This window comes from Nansenia antarctica (genome assembly GCF_963989245.1).
Source record: "Nansenia antarctica genome assembly, chromosome: 2".
NCBI lineage: Eukaryota > Metazoa > Chordata > Actinopteri > Argentiniformes > Microstomatidae > Nansenia > Nansenia antarctica.
Genome location: NC_137675.1, coordinates 59,133,329 through 59,152,525, shown reverse-complemented (window position 1 = coordinate 59,152,525; position 19,197 = coordinate 59,133,329). Strand labels below are relative to the sequence as shown.

Below are 19,197 nucleotides of genomic sequence, written 5' to 3'. Positions count from 1 at the left end.
TAGGTAACAATATAGCATTTGTGACAGGTTCTAATGCTTTGGTCCTCATGTCGGGATCCGATGTAATGATCCGCCTTTTTCGAAAAAAGGGGATACATTTCCGCATTGTTGAAAATCAACGACACATCGCTAGTCAACTAACACAGCTTGTTTTGTGAGCCTGCTAACAATGTAAAGTAGTGTTGTAGTTAACTAAGTAACAATGTACAGTAGTGTTCTAGTTAACTAGGTAGCAGTGGGGATTACTAACCAAATCCATTGCATTGTTGCATATTTTGGCTTGACTAGCGAGTTTGTGTTGTGATTCTCAACAACGTTGAAACATAGTTCTGTGTTTCAAAAGAAAAGTCTGAGCGTTTTGATTGGTTGCCCATATGCGGACCAAAGCTTTAGAACGTGTCACATACGGTGTGATCGGCTACATGACAGTTTTTTCCTGTTTCCCAGGGAGCTCGTCTGAGTACCGTATCAACGACATACACGTCTCCCTGGCCAAGTACACAGAGGAGCTGGAGAAGATCGGCATCGTGACCAAGGCCAGGAACTGCCTGGTGTTCCAGGTGAGAGACATAGTGACCAGGTGTTCCAGGTGAGAGGCATAGTGACCAGGTGTTCCAGGTGAGAGACATAGTGACCAGGTGTTCCAGGTGAGAGACATACACTGCGTTCCAAATTATTATGCAAATTATATTTTTCTCTGATTTTCCTAAATAGTCGATGCAAATGACAATCAGTATAATTTTCAAGTCATCAACCGTTAGAGTATAATTCAAATGTTAATGAACAAACCTCCCAATGATAACAGTATTTTTTTTAAAATAAAAAACTCAAAATGCACTGTTCCAAATTATTATGCACAACAGAGTTTCAAAACATTTTATACGTTGTAAAGAACTAAAAATGGTAATTTGATCATATCAAGGTCATATTTACTGAAATCAAAAGCTATTTCAAACAAAAACATCTTAACAGGCCAAGTTACATGTTAACATAGGACCCCTTCTTTGATATCACCTTCACAATTCTTGCATCCATTGAACTTGTGAGTTTTTGGAGAGTTTCTGCTTGAATTTCTTTGCAGGATGTCAGAATAGCCTCCCAGAGCTGCTGTTTTGATGTGAACTGCCTCCCACCCTCATAGATATTTTGCTTGAGGATACTCCAAAGGTTCTCAATAGGGTTGAGGTCAGGGGAAGATGGGGGCCACACCATGAGTTTCTCTCCTTTTATGCCTATAGCAGCCAATGACACAGAGGTATTCTTTAAAGCATGAGATGGTGCATTGTCATGCATGAAGATGATTTTGCTACGGAAGGCACGGTTCTTCTTTTGTTCTTCTTTTTGACCACGGAAGAAAGTGGTCAGTCAGAAACTCTACATACTTTGCCGAGGTCATTTTCACACCTTCAGGGACCTTAAAAGGGCCTACCAGCTCTCTCCCTGTGATTCCGGCCCAAAACATGACTCTGCCACCTCCTTGCTGACGTCGCAGCCTTGTTGGGACATGGTGGCCATCCACCAACCATCCACTACTCCATCCATCTCGACCATCCAGGGTTGCACGGCACTCATCAGTAAACAAGACTGTTTGGAAATTAGTCTTCATGTATTTCTGAGCCCACTGCAACCGTTTCTGCTTGTGAGCATTGGTTAGGGGTGGCCGAATAGTAGGTTTACGCACAACTGCAAACCTCTGGAGGATCCTACACCTTGAGGTTCGCGGGACTCCAGAGGCACCAGTGGCTTCAAATACCTGTTTGCTGCTTTTTAATGGCATTTTAGCGGCTGCTCTCCTAATCAGATGAATTTGTCTGGCAAACCTTCCTCTTTATGCCTTTATCTGCACAAACCCGTCTGTGCTCTGATTCAGCCACAAATCTCTTCACAGTACGATGATCACGCTTACGTTTTCGTGAAATATCTAATGTTTTCATACCTTGTCCAAGGTATTGCACTATTTGACGCTTTTTGGCAGCAGAGAGATCCTTTTTCTTTCCCATATTGCTTGAAACCTGCGGCCTGCTTAATAATGTGGAACGTCCTCCTTAAGTAGTTTGGGCTCACCTGGCAAACTAATTATCACAGGTGTCTGAGATTGATTTCAATGATCCAAAGAGCCCTGAGACACAATACCTTATGTAGCCAGTGGAATAAGCTACTTCATAAATATAATTCAGATAGGCTAGGAAAAATCACAGAAGAACAAAGGTCGTCTCAGGGAGCCCAGTGTGTGTGAGTGCCAAAGTTATGAGGAGACGAGGTAAAGTTCATATGAATGTTTATATAAGAGAAATTAGAAAATAAGAAATAAACAAACCAAATATAGATCAAATATAAACCAAATGGATCAAATATAGATCAAATATAAATCAAATATAAATCAAATAGATCAAATATAGGCCTTTACAGTTATACAATTTAGTCACACAAATACAATGTACAATGATCAATGTTCAATGTAGTCACAATTCACAATTAACACAGTTACACAATTTAGTCTGTACGTTATTCACAATTTAGATTCACACTTCCATAATCCCTGTTCAAGTGGGAAGGTTAGTTTCCGTCCTACCACACAAAAGTTCCTTTACGGAAGTTCCATTATTAGTTCCATTCCATTCGGTTCAGGGTTAGCTCGCCATCCAATAAATCCAACAATCCATCCTGGTCCACAGGTATGAGGTAGAAAAGAGGTAGAAGAGAGGTAGAAAAACCTGACCATTGAATCTCTGTTCTATTAGTCAAACACCGCCGTAGTCACCACGCCAAACACACCAGCCAGCTCACAGGTAGAGAGGGAGTGACAACTCGCGACCCGGATGTTATAGGTGTGCTGTGGAATTAGGTAACCAGTTGCTGCTGGGTATTGTAGTTTTAACCATGGGTTACACTTTCCCCCCCTGAATTCATGTACCGTATTTTCCGCACTATAAGGCGCACCGGATTATAAGGCGCACTTTCAATGAATGGCCTATTTTAGAACTGTTTTCATATACAGGGCGCACCGGATTATAAGGCGCATAGAATAGAAGATACTGCAGTCAAACGTTTGACTGGGGCTGCGTTACGCCCAAGCTCCACCTACTGCGTTGCGTCACCTCTCCATCGGTGTTGTGTCAACTTCCCGTTGTCCATGCTCCACCTGAGCGTTGTCACCGTCAACGTTCTACCTGCTCCACTGTCAAAAATATATATTTTTCCACCTCAAGTATCAGCCGTTCGTCATCCATTTTGTGATTCACAGCTGACTCGCGTGAATAGCAATTCGCAATAGCTGCGACCACGAGATATAGAGTAGTTAGCTACAAGCATTTTCAATCTGCTATTATCTCTATTAGTGGATTAACCGCTGTGGTGATTTAACAGCTGATAAAAATACATCAAGTAGACTACAAACAGAGCAAAACAGGAAAACAACACCAGAAAACAACCAATAGGCTATACAATTATAACCAACAACCAATATGTGACAGCTCCTGGTGAAATGTGCAACGTATTTTTTTTTTTTTACACATGCTTAAACTACAGATTGTAAGCTTTCAAATGACGTGTCATACATTCAAATCAGAGAAAGATTGAACACGACAGGCGTATTTGAATGTTGGTTCACCTCAAACACTGAATGGGAGAAAAGTGACTCTGAACGCAGCCACAGCTACGAACGCTGCTAACAAAACACATCGCTACGAAGGTCTAAACTGTATTTTAATAACATCACAACATGCTGGGAGAACATCAACATGCTAAAAACACATAACTACACATAACTAGATGAACACACAGTTCTTGCTTTTGAACACGAGCTAAAACGAAAGTATGTTTACAAGTCAACCCTCCCTTACCGGTAGCCTCCGGCAAACGAGAATAATGAATCCAATACACAAATGATAAGTGTTTAGTGATCATTAAACTGTTGTTTATTATATCGAGTGGGTACTTTAAAACTTCAAGTTGAAAGCACCAAGAAGGACCGCCTCGAAATTCATCGATGTTCATGTCCCGTGCTAGCGCTGTTGCCTTCATTCGAATAGTGACTGTAGAGACGCTTCTACTTGCTGCTCTCTGTTCAACAACCCACTGTTGGAGTTTGTCCTCTAACTGTGTCTAACTGTGGCCATCTCTAACTGTGGCCATCTCTCTTTGTTCCCTCGGAAGCTCTGTTTAGTCTTCTTTACTTGGGGTCTTTATACACACACAAGTGGTGTGGTACCGGTATTTACTGATTACCGTAATGCTGCAAGCGGTGCGGCTTTGTAGTTTACCAGTCGTACTGAAACATTTTGACAGAGCGCCTTGAGCGCCGTGTACAACCAGTATGGATCAACCAATTAACCAATTGATCCATATATAAGGCGCTCCGGATTATAAGGCGCAATGTCGTTTTTTTTTTTAAATTAAAGGCTTTTAAGTGCGCCTTATAGTGCGGAAAATACGGTACGTCCCGTTACATGGAGCTGGTTGGGTGTTAATAGTTGGCGGTGGCGTGTCACAATTTAGAACTTCTGAGTCAGCTAGCGCATATGTAAACGCAGTGGCTAACCCCTGAAACAGTGACTGGATAGTATCTATTACAGAGTGTCCAGGTTTTGTATAGTTTAGTCGATCTGGAGGTTTTCTGGTTCTATTCGAACGTCTAGGGAGTTCAAGCTCGCTGTCGTCAGAAGATGTAAGACACTTGGCTCTGTCTCCAGCAGCGTCAACGGCTGTTACATTTAAATCGGGTTCAACAGCTAAGTTTGAACGATCAGCAGTTTCAGCAATATCAGGTGAGTTTGATCTCTCAGGGCTGTCATCTAGTTCAGACACGTCAGATAGACTCTGAACAGTAGGCTCAGCCCCATCCTCCAAAGTGAGACTTAAGATTCTGAACATACTGAGAATGAGAAGTATGTTGTTTCTCAACAAGAGGTAGACTGGGAGTTGTGGTTGGCGTCCGAACATTAGTTCGTAAGGTGAAAATCCGGTGACATCATTTTTAGTGCAATTGTATGCATGTACAAGAGGTTTCACAAAATCCTTCCAGTGAGTTTTGTTTTGATCCGTGAGAGTTCCAAGCATATGCAACAATGTCCGGTTGAATCGTTCAACTGGGTTTCCTCTCGGATGATATGGAGTGGTCCTCACTTTGTGGATTCCAGCCATGTCACAGAGTTCCTTTATTGTTTTAGACTCAAAGTCACGTCCTTGATCACTGTGGAGCTTTTCAGGGATCCCATAGTGAATGAGAAAGTTGTCCCATAGACATTTTGCGACTGTCCTGGCCTTTTGATTGGGTGTGGGAATAGCGAGTGCGTACTTTGTGAAATGGTCCGTAATAACAAGAATGTCCTTAGTTCCGCTTCTGTCTGGTTCCAATGACAAGAAATCCATACAAACAAGTTCCAGAGGTCGTGTTGTTTTTATGTTTACAAGAGGTGCAGCTTTCTCAGGCAAAGATTTTATCTTTATCTCTCAAGTTTTTATCTTTTTTTTTTGTGATCAAGATTTTTTATTGCTTTTATCAACACATAACAATGACAATACAGAACAAGAAGGGAAGGGAGGGAAAAAAGAAAGAAAACAAAAAAGAAAAGGGGTAGTGTAGCAGACAAGTCACAGCCAAATAATAGAAATACAACACAATCCGGATTGGGGTAAATGGAAAATCAAATCATAGAGCAGTCAGGTTAGTCAAGTTCAATGAATAAGCCTTCCACGCATCAACTGTACTGGGCCTTGCTTTGTTCAATCTGGCCGTTGTGCACTCAAGATTCACAATCCTCTGTAAAGAGTAAAACCAAAAAGTGTTCATACTGAAATCAGGTGTCATCCAATGTTGAAGAATAGTTTTTTTTGCAGAGGTGAAACCAGCAAATAGCATTTTCTTTTGCGTAATACTTAAATCGAAATCAGAGTCATCATTGAGCAAACATAAACATGGATTAGGAACATAGTCAATCTTAAAAACATTACAGAATTGACATGGTTCCAAAAATTGGCCACGACTGGACACTCCCAGAACATATGGAGAAATGAACCCGGTGTGGGGGTAGGGCAGAATTGACAGTAGTAGTTGGGTTGTAGTTTCATTAAGTATCTTCTATATGATGTAGCATAGGCCCTGTGGATGACTTTAAAATGAATTAACTGATGAGCTAAGTTTTTGGAGGTTGAATTGAGATTAGACCATATTGTGTCCCAGTTTGGGTGGAAATCCAATTCACCAAGCTCTCGGCTCCATAAAGCCTCAACCGCAAGTGGTTTTTTAATTGCGTCCATTAGATTGCGATATATTCTGGATACACAGCCACGAGAGGTTGGGGTATGTTCAATCCAGGCTATCATGGGGTGAGTTGGAAGTGGGGAGCGCCAAGGCACTCCATAGGCCTTGAGTGAGGACCTCAGCTGTAGATAGACAAAATATGATGACGCTGGAAGGACAAACTTAGTTTGGAGGTGCTGAAATGAAACTAGGCCATCATTGTCATACAGGTCTCTGAGAGCATTTACACCCCGAGAGCTCCATGTTTGCTGGGTGAATGGTCGGTTACCCGACATTAAGTTTAGGTTATTCCATAGAGGAGTGGAGGAACAGAATCGCAAGGAACCTCCCATGATTTTCTCAGACGCTTTCCACACCTTAAGGGCGTTATCTATAATGCAACCAAATCTATGACTGAGAGTCCTACGTCCAGTGCCTGAGAAAAGTAAATCCTCTAATCTGACTGGACTGACCAGGCCTGCCTCTATTGACCTCCAAGGTACTTTTGAATTCGGATTCACCCAGGTACGTAAGGCTTGAGTCTGGAAAGCTAAATAATACATCTTAAAATCTGGAATTGCCATCCCACCCGACAATTTGGGTTGTTGCAAAGTTGTAAGACGGATTCTCGAGCGTTTGCCAGCCCATATGAACCTTGAGACCAACGAATTAATATCATCAAAGTATTTGGGTGGTGGGGGTAATGGTAACATGGAAAACAGGAAGTTGATCCTTGGCAAAACATTCATCTTGATTATCGTGGCTCTGCCCTGAAGAGATATTTTGAGGCTATCCCATCTTTGAATGTCCGTTTTGATTTTGTTCAAGGTTACATCAAAGTTGTCTTTAATTATCCGTGGTATGGTTGGGTATATAGTGATGCCAAGGTAAGTAAATTTATCTTTCACTGGGATATGTCTAGGGAGACAGGAGGTTCTTGCTGAAGGACTAAGGGGCATTAGAATTGACTTCGTCCAGTTAATCTTATAGCCTGACAATCTACCGAAATCTTCAAACATTTCTAACACATGGGGGGCAGAAGTATCAATATTATCTAGAAATAATAGAATGTCATCAGCATATAATGAGATGTGGTGGCTATGATCTAGAATTGAAATAGGGGAAATGCAAGTACTCTGTCTGATGGCCTGGGCTAAGGGCTCAAGAGAGAGACAGAACAAGAATGGTGACAATGGGCAGCCCTGCCTCGCTGAGCGCTCCAGTTGGATTGGAGGGGAAATAACATTACCTGTGAGAACAGAAGCGGTTGGTGCATTATACAAAGTCTTAATCATAGCAATGAAATGAACCCCAAAGCCAAGATGGTCTAAAACAGCCCACATGTAGTTCCATTCAAGCCGATCGAAAGCCTTCTCAGCGTCAAGCGAAAATACTGCACAAGGGCTGAGAGAGCTATCGGTTAAATTTATGATATGAAGCAGTCTGCGCATATTGTCAGATGCAAGGCGTCCCTTCATGAACCCTGTCTGGTCTTCACTGATCAAGGCGTCTGTTACAGCCTCCAATCGTATAGCCAAAACCTTAGCATACAGTTTCTGGTCACACGAGATCAGGGAGATAGGCCTGTAGCTAGAGCACTCCAAAGAATCTCTCCCCTTTTTTAACAAAAGAGAGATAAGGGCAACTTTTTGATCTCTGTGAAAATCACCTCTAGATATAGCATCATTAAAGGAGTCCATAATAAGAGGACCTATCAAATCCCAAAGTACTAAATACAGTTCTGGTGGAAGACCATCTAAGCACGGCGATTTTCCTTTCTGTAGAGATTGAAGGGCATTTTGTAGCTCCTTTAAGTCAAAAGAGCAGTCAAGAACCTCCCTTTCAGTCTGTGATATCTTAGGTAAATTGAGGCCATGAAGGAACGCCTTGCAGCGAGATGTATCATAATCTATGTCAGATTGGTACAGGTTGGAGTAAAATGTTTGAAATATACTATTCACAGCTTGGGGAGCAGTATGAACAGTGCCCGCAGAGTCTCTAATAGCATTTATAGAGGCTTTGCTTTCATTCTCCTTCAGTCTCAGTGCCAATAAGCGGCTGGGCCTTTCAGCATCAAAATAATATCTCTGTCTCGTTCTATGAAAGATAAATTCAGCCTTTGAGAGAGATATAGCATTATATTCTCCTTTGAGACAAGCGAGCCGTGTGGCTTGATCTTCTGTAAAATGTTGTTTTTGTAAATGTTCTACTGTTTTTATTTCCTTCTCTAGCTCATTAAAACGCTTGTTACGTGCTTTAGAGAGAGTGGAGGAGAACGAAATACAAAGGCCCCTGAGAAAACATTTGGTTGTTTCCCACAAAATTTGAGGATTGTCACACTGTGCTCTGTTTATAGCAAGAAATACTTCAAGTTCAGCTTTGAGAAAGATCGAAAAGTCAGGGTTTGTCAACAAAGTGGTGTTAAACCGCCACCTAGTGGCCTTGTCAGTATTAGCAGAGAGCTGAATCTTGCATGCCACAGGTGAGTGATCAGACAACAGTATTGGCAGAATATCAATTGGGGACATGGAGGGAATGAGGGATGGGCTTACAAAAATAAAATCAATTCTGGAAAAAGATTTATGTCTGTTAGAATAAAATGTATAATTTCTGGCCGTATTATTCTGAATTCTCCACACATCAACAACGTTTAAATCCATTATAAATGAATTTAGAAATGCAGTTGATTGTGAGCTTACATTAACTGGAGAGGACCTGTCTAATGAGGGATCGAGGACAGAATTGAAGTCACCACCTACTATTAAATGATAGCCTGCAGAGTTTTCTAACAATGTGTTACTGATATCTGGTAGAAATTCTGCGTCGACTTCATTAGGGGCATAAATGGAGGCTAGCATCAATTTAACCTGGTTTATTCTCGTCTTTATGTAAACAAATCGGCCCTGTTTGTCACTTCTTATCTGATCAAGAGTCAAATGCAACCTCCTGTCAACCAAGACGAGCACACCTCGGGTCTTATTTTAATAACTTTAAAATATTTGTTCTGAAAACGTGTAACGTCACATTCCTTAAGATGTGATTCCTGTATTAGAGCTATGGAGACTTTCTTACGGTGGAGGAATTCTAGAATCCGCGTTCTCTTTATAGCCGAGTTAAGCCCGTTCACATTCCAGCACATAACAGTTAGGTCAGACGCCATAGGATTCTAATGAGCATATACAGAATATCTGAATGAAATTATAGTTCTGGTCATGACTACTTAGTATTTCTATCAGTACAATAAAAGTCCAATCCGTTACGCGACTTGTCCGTTGGGAGGGGGAGGGAGAAAAATAAATGAAGAGAAAAATACAATGTACAAAAAAGTTAGCAAACCGCGAAGGTAACCTACAGGCTTGCCAAAACATAAACATTCTCTGAGACGTGACTCAGTCTATTGCAACGCTGCAGCCCACAAATCGGCTCAATACACCACCTGCTAGTTATAACAATGAGTCTTTATCGAACTTAAAGAATCATATCATCCCCTCAAAAAAAGGTAGCCTAGACATGGCATTAAATAATGAAAACAACGGGATATCAGCAGGCCATCATAATGGTGAAAAATTATAGTTTGAGATAGGGGAACATAACAACCATACCTCGTTAGACCCAGCGTTAGTCAAAGTAAACATCCATTTTCATAAGCAATTGCATACCCTGGGGGAAAAGAAAGTAAAATAGTCATTTCTATCGTTTAAATCTAAAGCAGTCCCCATGGCAGTGTCGTGGCTGATTAGGTGGTCAGTTCCATCCCGTCACCATCCTCGATCACCGGATCATTGACAGCTGTAGAGTCCCCTCGGCCGGGCCGCCTGGCAGGTGTGGATCGCACGGGTCCTGTAGACAGCTTCGTTGTTGGGTCGCGCCGCACAGCACCGGCGTAGGATTCGGATTGGTGTGGCTGAAGTGGTGACTTCAAGGATCGGATGAAGTCCTCTGCTCTGGACGGACAGTCGAAGGACATCTTATTGCCATCATGCTCCATTTTGAGAATAGCGGGGTAGATTAGGAAAGGCTGCAGACCCATGGCATGCGCATCCTTGATAACCGTGTTGAACCCCTTCCTCTTGGTGGTAGTTGGGGCACTGTAGTCTGGGAAGAACAGGAGGGTGGATTTGTCTTGCTTCACTGGATATATCTTCCTAGCTTCCTTTAGGATGGTGGTCCTGTCCTGCCATCTCAGTAGACGGAAGATGAGGGTACGGGGGCGATTGCTGTTTTGCTCGCGGCCGTTATATATGCGGTGAGCACGGTCAATCTCGATGACTCGGCCAGCCAAGGAGGGAATCCACTTCACCAGGTTGGCTTTGAGGTAACCTGCAGCATCAGAGCCCTCCAACGACTCTGGTAAGCCTACCAGACGTAGATTATTTCGCCGAGCCCTATCTTCCATGTCAGCTGTTTTCTCTGTGAGTTGTTCCACCTGCTTTCGGAGTTCAGCAATGCTATGTCTGTCCTCGCGCACAGCCAACTGAACGGAGTCGATGCGGCTCTGGGTCTTTCGGGCTAGCTTAGCTTGGTGCTCGATATCCGTTTTCATACCTCGGACATACTCGTTGGTCTTTTCGATGTCGATTTTGATTGAGCAAAGCTGGGGGGTTAGGATGGAATCCACAGCATCTTTGATGGCCGAAGTAATAGCTGTGTTCAGGATGGATTGCTGTTCTTGCAGCGCTAGCCTGATACCGTCAGCAATGGCGGCGTCGAGGTCTTCTTTAGAGATGGATGTATCTTTACATTTCTTCTTAGTTGGAGAGTTTTCAACCTCTCTTTTGCGACTTCCCATAGCAAGGGATGTGGTCATTGCTGTTTCTAATATATTATTCGATAAATTGTAAAGTATTAGTGCAATTAAGTGGCAAATTGAACAGACAAGAAGTCTACGTGTGCATCGTCAACGAGTGGTCACGTGACTCTAGTTTTTATCTTTTGATAGACATCAGCAGACATTCTTGGCCAATAAAATCTGGCTAGGACAAGATCAAGTGTTCTTTCAATTCCCATGTGACCCATGTGATCATGTAAACTGGTCAGGACTTGTTGTCGGAATTCATGTGGTAACACCAACTGATAAGAACATTGAGGCCCTATTTGCCTCCTCCTAACAAGAATGTTGTTCTGCATCTCCAACCGATTTAATTCTCGGAGGAGAAGCGGCAAATCGGGAAGTTCATCCCTCAAAGTAGGTGGTGGGGTCTTTCCATGTTCCACTTGAGATATGACATGTCTGATAGTCTGGTCTGCTTGCTGACTTGCAGCCATCTCATCGTCTGTAAGATGAGGAATGGTGGAAGTTCCAAACTGACTGTCATTTACAAAGCTGTCAGACAGTGCATCAACAGAGAAAGAAAGTGACTGAACAAGTGCAAGACTGTGGTTATCTGAATCGATGTTGGTGGCACTATAGATCAGCTGTCTGTCACAGATTGCTTGGACAGTGTGTCGGTCAATGGAAAACAAAGCAGGTTCAGACAGATCAGACAAATGTTGTTGGGCAAACTTCCATATCCGTTCTCTCTCCTTCTGAGACTTGAGATCATCTAGTAGGTCACCATGAGGTCTGCGCGAAAGCCCATCTGCATCGGCACTTTGTTTGCCAGCCCGATACATGATTTTGAACGAGAAGGTGGATAATGTAGCAAGCCACCTATAACTGAATGCGTCCAGTTTGGCTGATGTCAGAAGGTAAGTGAGAGGGTTACTGTCGGTTACAACTGTGAAATGAGTACCATATAAATAATCACAGAACTTATCTGTCACTGCCCATTTGAGAGCAAGAAATTCAAGTTTATGGGCTGGATAACGGGACTCACTGCGAGAGAGCCCTCTGCTGGCATAAGCAATGACTCTGTTTTTCCCGTCGTGTTCTTGATATAACACAGCTCCAAGCCCAGTGGAGCTGGCGTCTGTATGGAGGATGTATGGTTTTTGAGGATCAGCAAAAGCAAGAATTGGAGCCGTGGTGAGTTTCTGAATGATATTGTCAAATGCTTGTTGACAATCAATTGTCCATCGGCCATCAAACGGTTCTTTGGGATTCAGGTATTGCTTTGGTTTCACTGTAGGTTTACATTTTCTCTGTGATGGTGGATAACCAGATGTGAGATCATTAAGAGGTCTGAGAATGGCAGAGAAATCCTTCACAAACCTTCTATAGTACCCAGCAAAACCAAGAAATGACCTCAGTTGTTTTAAGGTTTTAGGTACTGGCCAGGTTGTGAGGGTGGAGATCTTATCTGAGTCTGTTTCAACACCATTTCGGGAAACCACATGTCCCAAGTAACGTACAGATGGTTGGAAGAATACACACTTTTCCACAGAGAGCTTTAGGCCAAACTCTTTCAGCCGCTCCAACACTTTCATTAGCCTTGCTTCATGTTCTTCCAAGGTGGGTGCAAAAATAATCAAGTCATCAATAAATACAAGGACTTCCTTCAAATTCATTTCTCCCATGCATTTCTCCATAAGACGCTGGAAAGTGCTCGGTGCGTTTGTCACACCTTGGGGCATGCGATTAAACTCCCAAAAGCCTAAGGGACACACAAAGGCTGTTTTGGCTTTATCTGCTTCATCCATTTCAATTTGATAGTATCCAGACTTGAGATCGAGTACTGAAAACCATTCAGATCCAGAGAGTGTTGTGAAAGTGTCTTCAAGCTTTGGCAGAGCATAAGCATCCTTGATGGTTTGTAAATTCAATTTCCTGTAATCTATACAGAGTCGCACACTGCCGTTCTTTTTCCTTACCACCACAATGGGTGATGAAAAGGGAGAATCAGATTCTCGGATTATTCCACTTTCAAGAAGATCCTGTATATGTTGACGGACAGCGTCAATGTCTTGAGGATGAATGGGTCTCGCTCTGTGCTTGAATGGAGTCTCATCTGAAAGTTTGATGGAGTGAGTCACTTTATCAGTCCTACCGAAATCAAGATCATGTTTAGCAAAGACCTCTGGAATACTGTTAAGTTTTGCTGTTATGCGTTCTTTCCACTCAGGTGAGAGTGGTGACTCGCCAAAGTTGAAACTTGGTGCCTTTGAGCATTCAACATTGACTGGAGAGACTGAATCAGAGACACTTTGCTCCTTTGAAATGGTCTGGATTGCACTGATTTCTGCGATGGCAGCTCTGGCAGGAATGATGACATCATGATCAGATTCATTGCCTATAACAACAGCCAATTGGCCAGGCCGACATGTGGGACGATCAACAAGACATGATTGGACTATCAAACCACTAGGCAAAGGAAAGGAAGATGGATGCTCAATAATGACAGCTTTGTCTGATTGCAAAGAGCAAGTTGCATCAATTCCCTCCAAAACAACTGTTTTTCCTGCTGGAATGACTTGTGGAGTTTTCCCATACATCCTGATGATGCCATGATAACCATCCTTTAACTGTTTATGTCTGAGTTCAAGGACCTTCAGCACTGCTCTGTATCCATTGGGAAGATTCAGAAGTATATAATCAAGTGATGAGTTTCCTTCTAAATATGTTTCATAAAGAACATCAAGTGTGTTGGTGCCAATAAGCACAGTCTGAGAAGTTTTAATATCTGGTACCACTAAAGCAAGAGTATGAACATCTACTGCTGTACCAAGAAATTCAGGTGGAAATGTGACATCAAGTTGAATGTAGCCCATGTAAGGCACAGCTTGACCATTAGCCCCCTCCACTTGAAGAAGATTGGTCAGCAGTTTGATTTCTTGATCAGACAGATAACTACAGAAAAAAGAGTGGGGAACTGTAGTCACCTGTGATCCAGTATCTAACAAACAATTAATCAGTGTTCCTTTAATATTCACTTCTGCTGTACTTTTCGTACCAACAAGTCCTTTTGGCAACAGATGGAAAGTAGATTGGGGTTGAGACCATGTAATGGGACATTGAGTTACTGCAGCCCCTGGATGTCCCTCCTCAGAGACTGCAGCTAGTTTGATGAACTAGATGAAGTGTTCTTCCTGTCCCACACCTGTTGCTTTGGTTGTAGTTGTTGTCGTTTTGTCATCACCAAACTTGGGTTTGCTACATTACTGCATGCTGTCACCATGTGACCGTCCTCACCACATTTAAAACAATACCAAGGTTTAGGTTTGTTTGAGCGTTGTGGTGTGGCAGCTCTAGCCCTTGAGGCATCACCTCGCTGTGGTTCATTCTTTGGTGGGGACTGTGTCTTCTTCTGAGAAATCAGAAAAGTTAGTTGGCTCTGCAACTTGTTCATTTGCTTCCTGAGATCATCAATTGCACTGCAGTCATGCTCTGTTGCAGCACAAGCACAAGTGCTTTGTGAATTCAAGGTGACTCTTTGTTTGGAAGAACTGATGTGTTTCTTCATGCGGCTCTCTTTAGCAAATTGTCTGTCTTCTTCTGTGCGTAACAAGAGTAAGAGCTCGGCAAAGGATGGAGGATTGTCTTTCTTTTGTTCAAGTTGTACATTTGTTATAACGGTGTTATCCCAACATCCACGGCACCTCCCCTTTTTACAACAGAGTTCAAAGTGAGTTGCAGTCGCTGCAGATAGGCAGAGGGCCTTTCACCTGCATCTTGCAGTAAATTCAAGATTTGAGCAAAAAGCTCTTCTCCATCTTGGACAGTAGCAAAGGCTGAGTCAAGAACCTTTAAATAGTAGGCAGGTAAAGCGTTAGGGCCCAGACCTTTCACCACATCAGCTGCAGGAGACATCAAGCTCTCCAGAAGTCGCCTGCTGACATGTAGAGAAGACAGACTTGGATCAGCAAGTAGCAATTCAACATGAGAACGCCATGTGTCGTAATCGACTTCATTACTGGGTTTAGGACATTTCCCAGAGAAAGCTAGGAGTCTAAGTGACAGTGAGTGAGAGCTGAAGTCTTCCTTTTTCACAATATGTTCAACCACAATTTTCTGAATTTCAGGTGGATTTAAGGCATCTCCTGAGAGAGAAACTCTGGGCCTTGCTCCTGGTGGTTGCGGTTGAACTAAGGGTTCAGATTGTTGAACTGAGGACTCCTCCTCAGAGTCCAGTTCTTGCTTGATTTGGCTCATCATGTCTTTCAGCACCTCTTCAAAACTCTTGCCACTATGGGTTGCTAGTTGTTTTAATTCATCCAAGTATTTTGTTGTATGGCTGCGACCGAGTGCAGTTATGTACTCCTTGGCTAGTGCTTTTACATGATATTCAACATCTGGTGCGTTTACTGGAGTGTAACTCCACAATGGCAACAATGGAGCTAAAGCCTCCATACTCTCCGCGGTAGAGAATTCAACAATCAGGTTTTTATAATAACTACTAGTGGAATCGTTAACTGAAACAAAAAATTTTATACTCCCATATCTCTTCAAACAATCATGCACTTCCTCGTCTGTTTCAGTATTAGTATCACCACTATAACTAACGATTACAGAACGTGAAACATCCATTCCAGTAGTCTGAATGAAATCCATCTTATCTCAATTCAAAACAACTGTATGGCAATTAAGATGTCACAATCATATAATGGCACTCACACCTAAGGCTCCTGGCTGGCTCGCCACTTATGTAGCCAGTGGAATATGCTACTTCATAAATATAATTCAGATAGGCTAGGAAAAATCACAGAAGAACAAAGGTCGTCTCAGGGAGCCCAGTGTGTGTGAGTGCCAAAGTTATGAGGAGACGAGGTAAAGTTCATATGAATGTTTATATAAGAGAAATTAGAAAATAAGAAATAAACAAACCAAATATAGATCAAATATAAATCAAATAGATTAAATATAGATCAAATATATGCCTTTACAGTTATACAATTTAGTCACACAAATACAATGTACAATGATCAATGTTCAATGTAGTCACAATTCACAATTCACACAGTTACACAATTTAGTCCGTACGTTATTCACAATTTAGATTCACACTTCCATAATCCATGTTCAAGTGGGAAGGTTAGTTTCCGTCCTACCACACAAAAGTTCCTTTACGGAAGTTCCATTATTAGTTCCATTCCATTGGGTTCAGGGTTAGCTCGCCATCCAATAAATCCAACAATCCATCCTGGTCCACAGGTATGAGGTAGAAAAGAGGTAGAAGAGAGGTATAAAAACCTGACCGTTGAATCTCTGTTCTATTAGTCAAACACCGCCGTAGTCACCACGCCACGAGACATAGTGACCAGGTGTTCCAGGTGAGAGGCATAGTGACCAGGTGTTCCAGGTGAGAGGCATAGTGACCAGGTGTTCCAGGTGAGAGGCATAGTGACCAGGTGTTCCAGGTGAGAGGCATAGTGACCAGGTGTTCCAGGTGAGAGACATAGTGACCAGGTGTTCCAGGTGAGAGACATAGTGACCAGCTGTTCCAGGTGAGAGACATAGTGACCAGGTGTTCCAGGTGAGAGACATAGTGACCAGGTGTTCCAGGTGAGAGACATAGTGACCAGGTGTTCCAGGTGAGAGACATAGTGACCAGGTGTTCCAGGTGAGAGGCATAGTGACCAAAGCTAGGATCAGGTGTTCCAGGTGAGAGGCATAGTGACAGAGGTGGAGTTGGTCTGGAACGCAGTTGCTTCTTGTTCAAACATTTGTTCATGGCAAGCGGAGTTGAGAACATGGCAACAATTTGAGGAAGCCCCTGATTGCTACAAATCTGCGTTGTGGGGTCATTCATTCTGGTATTTGGCATTGAATAATATTGAATGAAAACAATGAACAGAAGTGAGCAAACTTATGGGAATTTCGCAACCCTAATTGTAAGTCGCTTTGGATTAAAAGTCTGCTAAATGGCAAATTCAAAAATTCTAATAAAGAAAAAATAAATGCTGATAAGGTTAACGATGCCTCTTTCTCCTGGGGACACAGGGGGCGGTGGAGTCCATCACCATGAAGAACCCCAAGGAGCGGACCAAGATGTTCGAGAGGATCAGCCAATCGGTGGACCTGGCGGAGGAGTACAACAGGATGAAGCAGGCGCTGCAGGAAGCCAAGGAGGAGACGCAGTTCCAGTTCAAGAAGAAGAAGACCATCACCAACGAGAGGAAGCAGGTGTCTCAGGAGAAGGTGGAGGTGAGAGAGGAGAGGAGGCAGGTGTCTCAGGAGAAGGTGGAGGTGAGAGAGGAGGCAGGTGTCTCAGGAGAAGGTGGAGGTGAGAGAGGAGAGGAGGCAGGTGTCTCAGGAGAAGGTGAGAGGAGAGGAGGCAGGTGTCTCAGGAGAAGGTGGAGGTGAGAGAGGAGAGGAGGCAGGTGTCTCAGGAGAAGGTGGAGGTGAGAGAGGAGAGGAGGCAGGTGTCTCAGGAGAAGGTGAGAGGAGAGAGAGGAGGCAGGTGTCTCAGGAGAAGGTGAAAGGTGAGAGAGGAGGCAGGTGTCTCAGGAGAAGGTGAGAGGAGAGAGAGGAGGCAGGTGTCTCAGGAGAAGGTGAAAGGTGAGAGAGGAGGCAGGTGTCTCAGGAGAAGGTGAGAGGTGAGAGAGGAGGCAGGTGTCTCAGGAGAAGGTGGAGGTGAGAGAGGAGGCAGGTGTCTCAGGAGAAGGTGAAAGGTGAGAGAGGAGGCAGGTGTCTCAGGAGAAGGTGGAGGTGAGAGAGGAGGCAGGTGTCTCAGGAGAAGGTGGAGGTGGGAGAGGAGGCAGGTGTCTCAGGAGAAGGTGGAGGTGAGAGAGGAGGCAGGTGTCTCAGGAGAAGGTGAGAGGAGAGAGAGGACAGTATGCTACACCATGAGCATCAACTATCTGCTATATCAGCTTTTAGGACTGTTGTCGGCATTGGTAACTTTGGCTAATGTTTCCAATTGAGCGATGAATTGAGTAGAGATAATCCATACTCAATGAAGCATATTTACAACTTTTATTAAAAAGAAGGGGGGAAATACTGACTTAGGCCACATGGCTCCACCCTAGTAATAAACCATTATCCCACTCCTGCTTAGATGAAAATGCTGATTTCTATCCTATCGCACTTTTATGCAAGTCGTAAACTTGAATAGTAAACTTATGCACTTTTTATGTGTCTCTTGAACTGTTCTTAAACTTGAACTGTTGGACTTGCACTTGTGAGCCGTGGCCTGGGTGCTGAGCTCCAGTGGTGAGTGTGTTGTTGTGTGATCGTGTGTTTGTGTTTGTGTGTGTGTGTGTGTGAGTGTGTTGTTGTGTGATCGTGTGTTTGTGTTTGTGTGTGTGTGTGTGTGTGAGTGTGTTGTTGTGTGATCGTGCATTGTATTTGTGGCCACGAACTGTGGAAACTGAATTGCCCTTTGGGGATAAATGAAGTATTCTGTATCTGTAACCCTAACCCTAACACCGTGACTGACTGACCCCCCTCCCCTCCTCTCTCCTCTCCTCTCTCCCCACCTGCCCCCCCCCCCCCAGGCCCAGAAGTACCAGGCGCTGGTGGACGAGCAGAGCCAGCGCCGGGTGCAGATGAGCCTGTTCCAGTTGTACCACAGCGAGCAGGCGAGCCGGGCGCTAGGGGAGGCCCTGGGGCAGCGGGGGGGGGGGCCGCGGCCGGGGGGAGGGCAGACCTGGAGGCCTGGGAGGGGGCGGTGAAGGCCCAGAAGAAAGACCACGGACGCCTCGCCAGGGAGCTGCAGACCATCGAGAAGAAGCTCCGGTGTGTGTGTGTGCGTGTGTGTGCGCGTGCGATTGTGTATGAGAGAGAGAGAGATAGTTAGTATGTTAGTTAGTTAGTTAGTTAGTCAGTCAGTCAGTTAGTTAGTTAGTACATTAGTTAGTTCTGTCCGTTAATTTGCGTTTATTTGAATGGAAAAGAATGTTAAGGTCCTAATGTTAAAAATCGACATCGACCCCTCGGAAATGATTATTCGAATAATCGATTATTCTGTCCCATCCCTAGTAACTGTTTGTTTGTTTGTTTGTTAGCTAGTCAGTCAGTCAGTCAGTCGGCTAGTTAGTTAGTTAGTTAATTAGCTAGCTAGTTACTTAGTCAGTCAGTTTGTTAGTTTGTTAGTTAGTCAGTCAGTCAGTTAGTCAGTTAGTTAGCTAGCTAGCCCAGA

The 19,197-nt window shown here is 43.5% G+C and overlaps 1 pseudogene across 1 annotated transcript in view; it reads left to right on the top strand.

The window, feature by feature from the left end:
• LOC308150362 (structural maintenance of chromosomes protein 1B-like) overlaps positions 1-19,197 on the top strand; it is a 50,989-nt pseudogene that overhangs the window by 10,715 nt on the left and 21,077 nt on the right. The window contains exons 3-5 of the transcript in view: positions 448-560; positions 17,058-17,261; positions 18,554-18,726. The product of the transcript in view is annotated as a structural maintenance of chromosomes protein 1B-like (transcript). The remainder of the gene's footprint in view (positions 1-447; positions 561-17,057; positions 17,262-18,553; positions 18,727-19,197) is intronic.